At 40.8% G+C, this 12,741-nt stretch overlaps 1 protein-coding gene across 1 annotated transcript in view; it reads right to left on the bottom strand.

Annotated features, from left to right (window-relative positions):
- Rbm6 (RNA binding motif protein 6) overlaps positions 1 to 6,025 on the bottom strand; it is a 99,549-nt gene extending 93,524 nt beyond the window's left edge. The window contains exon 1 of the mRNA XM_026383962.2: positions 5,967 to 6,025. The gene's annotated coding sequence lies outside the window, so the exon portion shown is untranslated. The remainder of the gene's footprint in view (positions 1 to 5,966) is intronic.
- Between the last annotated feature and the right edge of the window lie 6,716 nt (positions 6,026 to 12,741).

Raw genomic sequence — 12,741 nt, 5'->3', positions numbered from 1 at the left:
TTATTTATTTATTTTTTAAGTGGTACTGAGGATCGAACCCAGTGTCTCACAAATGTTAGGCAAGCACTCTACCACAGAGCCACAACTGCAGCCCTTCCATAACCTTTTTCATCTTGTAAAACTGAAACACTAGCTGGGTATGCACCTATAATCCTAACAATTTGGGAGACTGAGGCAGGAGGATCACAATTTAGCAAGACCCTGTCTCAAAACAAAAGGACTTGGAATTAACTCAGTGGTAAAGCACCAGTACCGAAAAAAGTTTTTTTAACTAAAAATGTCACTTACCCAGGCAGTGTACACCTGTAGTCCCAGCTACTCAGGAGGCTGAGGCAAAAGTATTGCAAGTTCATGGCCAGTCTTGGCAATTTAGCAAGACCCTGTCTAAAAAATAAAAAGGGCTAGAAACATAGTTCAATGGTAGAGAGCCCCTGGGTTCAAGTCCCAATACCACAAAAAAAAAAAAAAAAAAAGCTCCGAACGCAGGCATGGTGGCAAATACTTATAATCCAAGTGGCTCAGGGAGCTGAAGTAGAAGGATGACAAGTTCAAGGCTAGCAGGAGCAACTTAGTGTGAGACCCTATCTCAAAGTTTAAAAAAAAAAAGGGCTGGGGATGTAGCTCAGTAGTAAAGTGCATCCAGGTTAAATCTTTAGAATCCTCTCCCCCTCAAAAAAACAAAAAATAAAATTAAAAAAATAATGTCAGTGGTAGAGTGCTTACCCAGCTTTCAGGAGCCCCTCGGTTAGATCCCCAAAAGGGAGGGGGGGATGTCAAAGGATATAAACAGACATTTCTCCAAAAAAGAAATGGCCAATAAGCACATTAAAAAAGATGCTCTGGGCTGGGGATGTGGCTCAAGTGGCAGCGCGCCTGGCATGCGTGCGGCCCGGGTTCGATCCTCAGCACCACATACCAACAAAGATGTTGTGTCCGCCGAGAACTAAAAAATAAATATTAAAAAAAAAAATTCTTTCTCTCTCTCTCTAAAAAAAAGAAAAAGAAAAAAGAAATATGAAAAAAAGATGCTCAAAATCACTCATTATTAGGAAAATGCTATTAAAATCACAGTGAGACCAACTCACATCTGTATATTAAAAAAGACATACACACAAATACACAGAAAATAAATATTGGCAAAGAACACAGAAAAATTGAACCTATGTATTGTTATAATGAAATACCACTGACTGAATGCTTTAAGCAAAAATTTTATTTTCTGCAGTTCTGGAGGCTGGAAGTCCAAAATTAACATATCCACAAGGCTGGTTTCTGGTGAGGCTTCCACTTAGCTTATAGACTTTCCTGCTGTGTCCTCACATGGCCTTTTTGATCTGTGTGTACATTTCTGGTGTCCAGTTCTCTTATTATAAGAACACCAGTCCTTATATTAAGGCCTCATCCTTATGACCTCTTATTTAACTTTATTTCCTTAAATATATTTTCTTCAAAATATTTTCACGGGGCTGGGGATGTGGCTCAAGCGGTAGCGCTCGCCTGGCATGCGTGTGGCCCGGGTTCGATCCTCAGCACCACATACAAACAAAGATGTTGTGTCCGCCAAAAACTAAAAAATAAATATTAAAAAAATTCTCTCTCTCTCTCTCTTTAAAAATAATAATAATAATATTTTCACATTGGGATTTAATACCCAGTATTTAAAAAAATAACACACACATACACACTCAAACACACACACACAGAAATTAACATTTGATACAGTAATTCTATTTCGGGGTCTTTACCCAAAAGAAATGAAAGCAGGAACCTGAACAGACATTTCCACACAAATGTTCACAGCAGCATTATTCACAATAGCCAAAAGGTAGAAACAATTCAAATGTCCATCAGTGGATCATGGATTAAAAAAAAAAAAAAAAAAAAGTATTGAGTCTTAAAAAGACATGAAATTCTGATATATGCTACAATACAGATGAACCCTGAAGTAAAATAGGACACACATAAAAGACAAATATATGATTCCACTTATGAGATACCTAGTCAAATTCAGAGACAGAAAGTAATTGAATAGTGGTTGTTAGGGAAGAGAGAATGAGGAATTAATGTTCAATGGATTCAAAGTTTCAGTTTGGGAAGATGAAAAAAGTTTTGAAGCTGGATGGTGATGGCTCTTAACACAACTTAAAAGTGGTTAAAATGGAACTAAGAAATTTAGCTCAGAAGTAGAGCAACTGCCTAGCATGTGATCCCCAGCACCACAAAGTAGGGAGGGATAGGGAAGATAAAGGGAAAGAAAGCTGGGATTCAAAAAGATATTTGGGGGACTGGGGTTGTGGCTCAGCAGTAGAACGCTCACCTACCACAGGCAAAGCCCTAGGTTTGATCCCCAACACCACATAGAAATAAATAAATAAAGATATTGTGTCCAACTACAACTAAAAATAAATAAATAAGAGATATTTGGGGGTGGGGATGTGACTCAAGTGGTAGCGAGCTCATCTAGCATGCATGGGGCATGGGTTCGATTATCAGCATCACATAAAAACAAAATAAAGATACTGTGTCCACCTAAAACTAAAAAGTAAATATTTAAAAAAAAGAAATTTGTACATCAATGTTCACAGCAGCATTATTCACTAATGTCAAAAGGTAGAAATGACCCAACAGTCTGTAACAGATGACTGAATAAACAAAATGCGATCCATATACTCAATGGAATATTATTCGGTCATAAAAAGGAATGAAGTTCTGATACCATGCTACTGACATGGAGGAACTTTGAAACCATCAAGCTGCATAAAATAAACCAAACACAAAAGAAGACAAATATTGTATCGGTTCATCTACACTTGTACCTAGAATATGAAAATTCACAGAGAAACAAAGTAAATTATAGGTTACCAGTGTTAGGAGAAATAGGGAGTTACTTGGTTAAAGAGTTTCTGTTTACAGTGATGAAATTTTGGAAACACTATTGCTGGTTGAACTAAACTGTGAATGTAACTAATGTCAACAAATTATATACTTTAAAATAATTAAAAAGGTAAAATTTTGTAACTATATATTTATATATTAGTTATATATATTAAACACACACCCACACACTCCACAGTTTTAAAAAGTATGGGCTGGGATGGTGGCTCAGTGGTAGAATGCTTGCCTAGCATGTGTGAGGCACTGGGTTCAATTTTTATCACAGCATATAAAAAAAATAAAATAAAGGTCCACTGACAACTGGAAAAAAAAATACACACACACACACACAAACAAATACTTTTTTAAAATGCAGTGTATCAAAACCTACTGAATTAAATACCTTAAATGAGTAAACTGTATGGCCTATGAGTTGGACTTCAAAAAAATTATTTCAAAAAAGTAATAATATTAAAGACGGTGGCATGAGATGGACATCATTACCCTAAGTACATGTATAAAGTCATAAATGGTCTGAACCTACTTTGTTTAATTCATATCACACATAGAGCACAAAATTGTGCTCTATGTGTGATATGAATTAAAATGCATTCTGCTGTCATACATAAATTAGAATAATTTTTAAAAATTAAAATTAAAAATTATTTTTAAAAGGTAATAATATTTAAGGAATATTTTCTGCACACCAGGCACTGTCTTATGGGCATTACATGTATTACATAACTCTCCTCCCAAAAAACCTATCAGGTGGCTGTATTTATTAACCTCATTCCAGATGAGGAAACTGAGGCTTGCAGAACCTAGGTAATTTGTCCAATGTCAATGATTTAGTGAAGGGGGCGGGGGTTAATCCCTATCTTATCTGAGACCCTACAATTACCCATTCTTGCTATGCAGAGCAACATAGTGCGGTAGGATTACAAAAGGCACTCAATAGGTGTCAGTTAGTCAGTTACCTCAATAAACAAGGTGAACAAAATGAACGTGTTGTGGGAGCTTAATAGAAAATTTAGTTCTAAACCAGGCATGGTGGTGTACAACAGTAATCCCAGCGGCTCAAGAGGTTGAAGTAAGAGGACCACAAGTTCAAAACCAGACTCAGCAAGGCCCTAGGACACGTAGGGAGACCTTGTCTCAAAATAAAAAATAAAAAGGGCTAGGAATGTGGCTCAGTGATTAAGTGCCCTTGGGTTCAATCCTTGTTACAAAAAAAATAAAGTTGAGTTCTACATACTTGGTCTATAGCTAGAAGATTCCTTCAAAGAATGACATGACCTTTAAGTTTTCACAACTTTGCCAGGCATGACGATGCACCATGGGAGATTGTTGCAGGAAGATCACATTTGAGGACAGTCTTATCAACTTGGCAAGACCCTGACTCAAAATTTTAAAAATAATAATAAAAAATAAAAATAAAGGGCTGGGATATAGCCCAGTGGTAAAGCACCCCTGGAGTTCAAGCTCCATTAAAAAAAAAAAAAAAAAAAAAAGCCAGCTGTGGTGGTGCACACAGTAATCCTAGCAATAATTTAGAAGACTGAAACAAGAGGACTACAAGTTAAAGGACAGCCTTGGCAACTTACCGAAAATTTTTTTTTAAAGCCTTGATTCCCCAAAACAAAATATAAAATTTCATAACTTTCCAAAATTTTTAATCTCTATTCAACTTTGAATCAAATTACATCAGTTTATACAATTTAATATGTTGGCAAAACAGTATAATCTTGCTCAAATTTCTGTCTGAAGAGAATATTTAGTAATCTTTGCCTTGACAATTCTACCTGGTCTGAGGGGCTAGGAGAATTTACCCATGTCTGGTAACAAAATTCTATGAGTGCTAGAGGGCAACTCAGTAGCAAAGCACCTGGCTAGCATGCAAGTGGCCCTAAATTCAATCCTGAGACGTTGAAAAAACAAAACTATGTCTCTCAAAGGGTCTACAAATGTCCAGAGCGATTTGATCCCTGGTCCAATACCTAAATGGATTCTAGTTAAGAAGACAAGGCTTAAGTTCAACTTATGTTTCACCAACACAACATATCACTACTTACTTTCCACACTGCCAGTCCTACAACCTCTCACCAAGTTCTTCACACCTCTCCCTACAGTCCTCACAAGTTTGGTAACTATATTTAAGTCATTCAAGCTGATGGTATACTCAACAGGAAGCTGGAAACTAAACAAAGTTAGGACAAGATCCAGAGTTCAGAAAATAAACCAGGTGACCCAGACCCATCAATCTATTCCTTCACTTAGATCCAGCTACTCTGAACTTCACAAGTAAACCTAGACTATACAAACAATATAATTACCCTCACAGTTTATGTACTCTACAAAACAGGCCTTTTCTTTTTATCCCCCCCCCCAAAAAAAAAGTGCAATCCCCAAAGTTGAACTCACTAATTAACATCAATTCTAAAGTTTGGAGAAAAATACATATTTACAATGCCAAAAAGAATCTAAAGCGTGAATACAAGAAAACATCCCTCCCCTCCCACGTTCGTCCAACGGGCACAGAACCCACCAGACCACTCCTCGCTTCCAGGTTCCACAGCCCGGCAGGCTGGGCTATGAGCTCTCGAGCCCTACGGTCCCACCGAGCCCACTAGAATCTGCCCGGGTCTGAGGGCCAATATACAAGCTGGACACAAAAACAGATCCTCTAGCGACGCCTCAAAACTGGATCAGGAGCAAGAAAAAGAGAGAGCGAGAGAGTGAGAAGAAAGAGCTCTCCAGCAGCTCCGCTGGCTAGGAGTATGGAGCCACAACCACGCGCCGGCCCACAACCCCACAGCTGGCCGCTCCGCAGTTGGACCGGTAATTCTACCGCCGCGCCCGGCCCCGCCCCCGCCCCGGGCCCGCGACCGTTCCGGGGCGTTCCTGCCCGGGCGGCGCCTCCCTCACCACACCGCCGCTGGACTCGCTTCTTCCCGAACAAGGCAGCGGCCACCATACGACTCCAAAACCGCGGCTACAAGGCCGCTCAGGATCACAATGTCCAGAGCGGCCCAGTCCGCTGGCCCTTTCCCTGCAAGCTCCGGCACGTCTTTGCTCCCACCCAGGGCCCTTACCGAGGCAGCGTAGCCTCCACGGCCCGCTCCTCCTCCTCCTCCACCTCCTCCTCCTCCTCCTCGGCCGCCGCCACCGACACAGAGCCGCGGACCCCGGAACTTCCTCCCCGCCGGCAGCTGCTTCCACAAAGGCGCCGTGCCGCGGCCTTCAACGCTCTGCCCGCTGGGATATGGAGTACAGCGATCAGTCCCGCAGACTCCACTCCCGCGGTGCACCGCGCTGAGGGGGGGGGGGGGGATTGCCTTCTGGGGCGGAGCATAAGTGCACGCTGCTAACCATTGTCCAATAGGAAGGCGCGCTTTCTTGTTTCGTCCTTGGGGCCTACTAGGGGTTGTGTTTTGTCCTTTACCCTACCTCAGCTCGTTGTCTGGAGCTGTCCCGGGAATTGAGCAAGGCGTGCTGTTGGTGACTTTGCCTTCCGTAGGTGTGCTCCCTGCGTGGAACGGTACGGTCCTGACCTGCCTAGCTCGAGGCCGCCTCATTGTCAGTTCGTGTGAAAGAAATGGGAAATAGCGTCTTAGGGCCTAAGTTGTTGGAGGAAATGACTCCTGGCCATGTGCCCACACAAGGCCCTAGCCCCAGGCTCTCCCTGCCCAGGAAGCAAAGCCCTTCTACCTGAGACTCCAGGATAGGTATGAAAGAAGCATTTTGATAGAGAAGCAGTACATCTTAGAGGTTCATCCCCTTTTTTCTGATGAATTTTAGGCATCCCAGCTCAAGAATACCAGACACCATCCATGTTAAAGGTTCACTAGCGCAAATCATAAAGAAAAATCCACTCAACTTCCACAGAGCCATGCTAGGTCTCAGGCTATAAATCTAGTCCGGAATGACTTGTGCAAGGTCATAGAAGAGCTGGGAGGAAACTGCAAATCTTCAATTTAGCAGAAAATAAGACAACAAATACAGCTTTCGGTTTTGCAGCTCACCTCCAGAATTTTCCAGCTAATGTTCTTTGAAGAGCCACGTCCAATTCCCAGATGGATTGTCTACATTATTGAAAGGCTCTTTGGTCCCAGCCACCTGATATCTTTGTCAGTAGGCCTTCAGGAAAGGTAACCTGGATTTTGGAGCCTAAATTCAACATTATATGATCAAAGAAATCAACTGCAAGAAATGCCCACAAAGCATTCTAAAATAAAGCAGGCTTCATTGTAGAGAAAGGAGGTTTTGAGTAGAGTAGTCTTTATAGTTCTCTTCCACCAAGCAGAGTGGCACAGGCCTATAATCCTATCTTCTCAAGAGGCTGAGGCAGGAGGATTACAAGTTCAATTCAATGCTAGCCAGAACAATTTAGCAACACCATGTAGGTCAGTGGTAGAGCTCTCCTGGGTTTAATCCCCAGTTACCACAGGGGGAAAAAAAAGAAATAATAAAGTTACATTTCACTTTTTAGGTATCTTGTTGAGAGGTCATTCCTTCAAGAACGTATGAAGTGTCTGCTATATGACAGTTACTATATCAGGTGCTGGGAATACAGGAATGAACAAAACTAATAAACTGTTGCCCTAGTGGAGATGTGTATGACAATAGTTATTGGAGACAAACTAAAAACTAAACAAGCTACATTATTCAATCTCTCTGGTGGTAGTAAAATCTATGGAGAAAATTAAAGGAAAGGAAAGTTGTAACTTTAAAATAGAACTGTCAGATTTGGTACCATTGAGATCTTGGAATGAAGAAAGCCAGGTGTGCTGGAATGAACTTGAAGGTTTTTTGTTTGTTTTGTTTTGTTTGTGGTAGTGGAATATGGGGATTGAACTCGGGGTCGCTTGGCCACTGAGCCACATCCCCAGCCCTGTTTTATATTTTATTTAGAGACAGGGTTTCACTAAGTTTCTCAAAACCTCACTTTTGCTGAGGATGGCTTTGAACTCTTGATCCTCCTACCTCAGCCTGCCAAGCTGCTAGGATTATAGGTGTGTGCCACCTCTCTGGGCTTGAGTTTTTAATTGCCAAGGAAACAAGTAAAATGTGGAGTTGGCAGTTGTACATCAATCTGGAGGATTAAGATTAGAGGTAGACAAGCAAATCTGGGAGGTATCAGCATGTCACTGGTACTTAAAGCTATGGACCTGGAAGCGATAGAGGATCAATGGAGTGACTATAGACTGGAGAGCAAAGTTTGAGCCCTGGGGCACACCAGTGCTGAGTGACTCCTGAAGAAAGGAAGAACAGCAATACAGAATAAATAATAGGTACCTAAACTTTGCTTCTCAAACTGGACCATTATTGGCACGCTTTTCCCTTTCTGATAGTACTTTATCATCAAAAGAGGTAAACCATTAATCAGTCATGGTGGGTCATGCCTACAGTTTCATTTGCTTAGGAGACAGGCAGGGAATCACAAGTTTGAGGTAGCCTGGGAAACTCAGTGAGACCCTATCTCAAAAAATGAAAAAGGGGATACAACTGAGTGGTAGAGCAAATTGCCTAGTGTATACAAGACCCTGGGTTCAATCTGTAGCACAGCAGAAAATAAATCTCCAGAGAACTGCTGTTTTATTTATTTATTTACTTACTTATTTGTATAGTACTGAGGATTAAAGCCAGAGACACTTTACCACTGAGCTATATACCTAGTCCTATTTATTTTTTGGTTTTGTTTTTTTAGTTTTTTTTTGTTGTTGTTGTTGCTGTTTGGTACTGGACATTGAACCCAGGGGCACTGAGCCACATCTCGGGCCCCTTTTATTTTTTATTTTGAGACAAGGTCTCACTCAGTTGCTTAAGGCCTGGATGAGTTGCTAAGGCTGGCTTTGAATTTGCAATTCTCCTGCCTCAGCCTCCTGAGCCACTGGCATTGTAGATGTGTGCCACGTCACCCAGCTTATTTTTTTTGTTTTGAAACAGGGTCTTGCTAAGTTCCTGAGAGTCTTGCTAAATTGCCCAAGCTGGCCTTGAACTTTCAGTTCTCCTGCCTCAGCTTCCCAAATTGCTGTGATTACAGCCATGCCCCATCCCACAGGGCAGGACTGCCATTCTTATTATAGTTCAGGATACTTCACAGTAGGTATCATGTATTGGTATAAAAGGGAAACTGCTGAGGAAGATAAGAGAGTCCTTAATTAACCCATTTTGTCACATCATCCCAGATGTGGAACACCCACAAAAACTTAAATTGAACAATAAATATATGTTCAATTTATGATAACTTTGAAATCATTATTATATATGCAGAATTGAAAATTTGGGACTAACCACCATGCTAACCAGGCATGGTGGCATACATCTATAATCCCAGCAACTCAAGGTGCTGAGGCAAGAGGTTTACAATTTTGGGGCCAGCCTCAGCAACTAAGCTAGACACTGTCTTGAAAAAAAAGAAAAAAAAAAAGGTCTGGGGATGTAGATCAGTGATAAAGCACCTCTGGATTCAATCCCCAGTACCATTAAAAAAAAAAAAAAAAAAAAGCTGGGCATGGTGGTACAGGCCTTTAATCCCAGCAATTTTGGAAACTGAGGCAGGAGAATTCCAAAATCAGCCTAGCAATTTAGTTAGGCCTTAAGTAACATAGCAAGACCCTTTCTCTTTGGGGGTGGGTGGGTGGGGCAAAAAATAAAATTTGGGACTTAATGGCTTAAAGGATTTCCCAAGCACAATAGTCTAGGAACAGGTCCAGCCACAGGATACATTTTATATAATTTTTAAAATTTGTATTTGTTTATTATTTTATTTATTTATGTATTATTATGTTGCAGCACTGGGATTGAGCCCACTGAGTTACATTCCTAGCCCTTTTTTATTTTTTGAGATCTTGAATTTTTTTTAAAATATTTATTTATTTAGTTTTAGTTTTTTCGGCGGACACAACATCTTTGTTTGTATGTGGTGCTGAGGAACGAACCCAGGCCGCACGCATGCCAGGCGACTGCGCTACTGCTTGAGCCACATCCCCAGCCAGAGATCTTGAATTTGAGCTCTTCCTGCCTTAGCCTTCTAAGTGGCTAGGATCACAGGCTTGAGCCACCATATCTGGCTGGCTCTTGGAATATAATTTAGCCACAACTTTGCATCAACTCAGGTTCTGAAATCTCCATAAAAGTTGTGAAACTGAAGAAATCTGGGGAAGAAGAAGAAATCTAATTGTTAGATTAGTCCTTACTGTGGTGTATATGACTTACCTGGTTCATGAAATTCCTGAGCCTAGACAAAACAGAAAGCTTACACTTTAAAGGAGCCCCTAACCTAGAGGGTGACAAGAGGTACAGAGCAGTATGTTGTTTGTAGCAAAGTGCAAGGTTAAAAACAGGATCATGCAAGTAACAAGGTCATCATGGGATTTTTTTTTTTTTTTAAGTGCTTGTAATGGTACCCAGGGCACTCTAACTCTGAACTATACCCTCAGTCCTTTTATTTATTTATTTGTATTTATTTTTGTGGACTCTGCCACTGAGCCACACCCCCCAGCCCTTTAAAAAATTTTTTCATTTATTTACTTATTTTGTGTTTTATTTTTTCTACTCCTGGGGATGGAACCTAAGACCTTGTGGATACTAGGCAAGCACTGCACTACTGAGCTATATTCCCAACCCTTTGGGGTTGTTTTGTTTGTTTGTTCTTTGTGGTACTGGGAATTGAACCAAGAGGTGTTTTACCACTGAGCCACATTCCCAGCCCTATCTTATTTGTTTGTTTGTTTATATTTTGAGACAGAGTCTTACTAAATTGTTTAGGCCTTGAACTTGTGATGCTCTTGCCTCAGATTCCTGAGTTGCTGGGATTACAGGTGTGTACCAGCTTATTTTTTATTTTTATTTTGAGACAGGGTCTTGCTAAGTTGTGCAGGCTGGCCTTGAACTTGTGATCTTCCTGCCTCCGTCTCTGAGTAACTGAGATTAAAGTTATGTACTAACATGCATGGCTTCTTTTTTTCTTTGTTTTTTCTTTATTTAGTTAAATTTTTGTTTTTGTTTTTATTGTTATTATTCTTGTTTTGCAATGCTAGGGATTGAACATAATACCTTTCAAATGTTAGGCAAGCATATGTTAGGCAAACACTACTACTATTCTTCTGAATAGTCAGTCAGAAGCACATGGGATATATACTTAACTAAATAGATATAATACTTCAGAATACAGTACTACTATTTAGAAGAAATTCTGAGATCCTACAGTTAGGGAATCTGGTTAGGTAGAAAACTTTGAATTATTATTTTTTTTTTATTGGGGGGTGGTACCAGGATTGAATTTAGGGGCACTTGGCCATTGAGCCACATCCCCAGCCCTATTTTGTATTTTATTTAGAGATGGGGTCTCACTGAGTTGCTTAGCACCTTGCTTTTGCTGAGGCTGGCTTTGAACTTGCAATCCTCCCACCTCAGCCTCCCAAGCAGCTGAGATTACAGACATTTGCCACCATGACCAGCTAATTTGTTTTCAATAGGGTTCAATTTCCTAGGATACAATTTGTGCTTAATGTTTTAGCCAGGATATCTCTGTACCAGAGACTATAAGATCTTCTTGGCTTAAATTCTTTTTTTATTAATCCTTTTTTTTTTTTAGTTGTCAGTGGACGTTTATTTTACTTATTTATATGTGGTGCTAAAGATCAAATTCAGTGACTCACATGTGCTACGCAAGTGCTCTACCACCAAGCTACAACCCCAGTCCTTGGCTTATATTCTTGTGCTGGGGTTGTAGCTCAGTGGCAGAGTACTTGCCTAGCATGTATGAGGCACTGGGTTCCGTTTCTCAGCACTGAATATAAATAAATAAAATAGCCAGGAGTGGTGGTGCATGCCTGTAATCTCAGCTCCTGGGGAGGCTGAGGCAGGAGGATCACAAGTTCAAAGTTAGCCTCAGCAATTTAGTGAGGCCTTAAGAAACTCAGTGAGGGAGCTGGGGATATAGCTAAGTTGGTAGAGTACTTGCCTCACATGCACAAGGCCCTGGGTTCAATCCCCAGTACCACCAAAAAAGAAAGAAAGAAACTCAGTGAGACCCTGTCTCTAAATAAAACACTAAAAAGGGCTGGGGCTGTAGCTCAGCACCAAGCACTTGCCTAGCATGTGTGAGGTACTGTGTTCGATCCTCAGCACCACATAAAAATAAAATAAAAGTATTCTATTTATCTACAACTAAAAAAAAGGGGGGGGGATGGGTATGTGGATCAGTGGTTAAGTGCCTCTGGGTTTGATCCCCGGTACCAAAAAGAAACAAATAAATAAAAATCCATCAACAACTTAAAAAAAAAAAAAACTGTATAAGAGGGAACCTGGAGTCCTGAGCTAGTGAGTAGAAAAAATATTGTGAGGGCTGGGGATGTGGCTCAGGCGGTAGCGCGCTCGCCTGGCATGCGTGCGGCCTGGGTTCGATCCTCAGCACCACATACAAACAACGATGTTGTGTCTGCCATTAACTAAAAAATAAATATTAAGAAATTCTCTCTCTCTCCCTCTATCACTCTCTAAAAAAAAAAAAAAAGAAAAAAGAAAAAATATTGTGAGACCTGTGAAGACTCTTCTATCTCCATTCCAAGGAAAAGAACATGTTCTCACCTGAGAAGCTTCCTTTAATACTATGTTTGAGGTTCTGAAAGCCCCATAGGAAGGTATCTCCTGTAAAAGGCCATAGCCATTGTTATAATGGCAGTTACAAGCCAGTAGGCTCCAAGTGGTAGCCATCTGAGACCATGAGAAAAAGACTAAGGTAGAGCTCCCTCCCATAGGACCAAGGGGGACACAGGAAGACCTACTGCTTGCTTTGGAGGAAAAAAAAAAAAGAGGAACACAGGATATTGCTTTGGGTGTTTGTTGGAGTAGCTGGTAGAG

This window comes from Urocitellus parryii, chromosome 2 (genome assembly GCF_045843805.1).
Source record: "Urocitellus parryii isolate mUroPar1 chromosome 2, mUroPar1.hap1, whole genome shotgun sequence".
In the NCBI taxonomy this organism is placed as follows: domain Eukaryota; kingdom Metazoa; phylum Chordata; class Mammalia; order Rodentia; family Sciuridae; genus Urocitellus; species Urocitellus parryii.
Note: the sequence above shows the minus strand (reverse complement) of the source record. Positions and strands in the feature narration are given on the sequence as shown.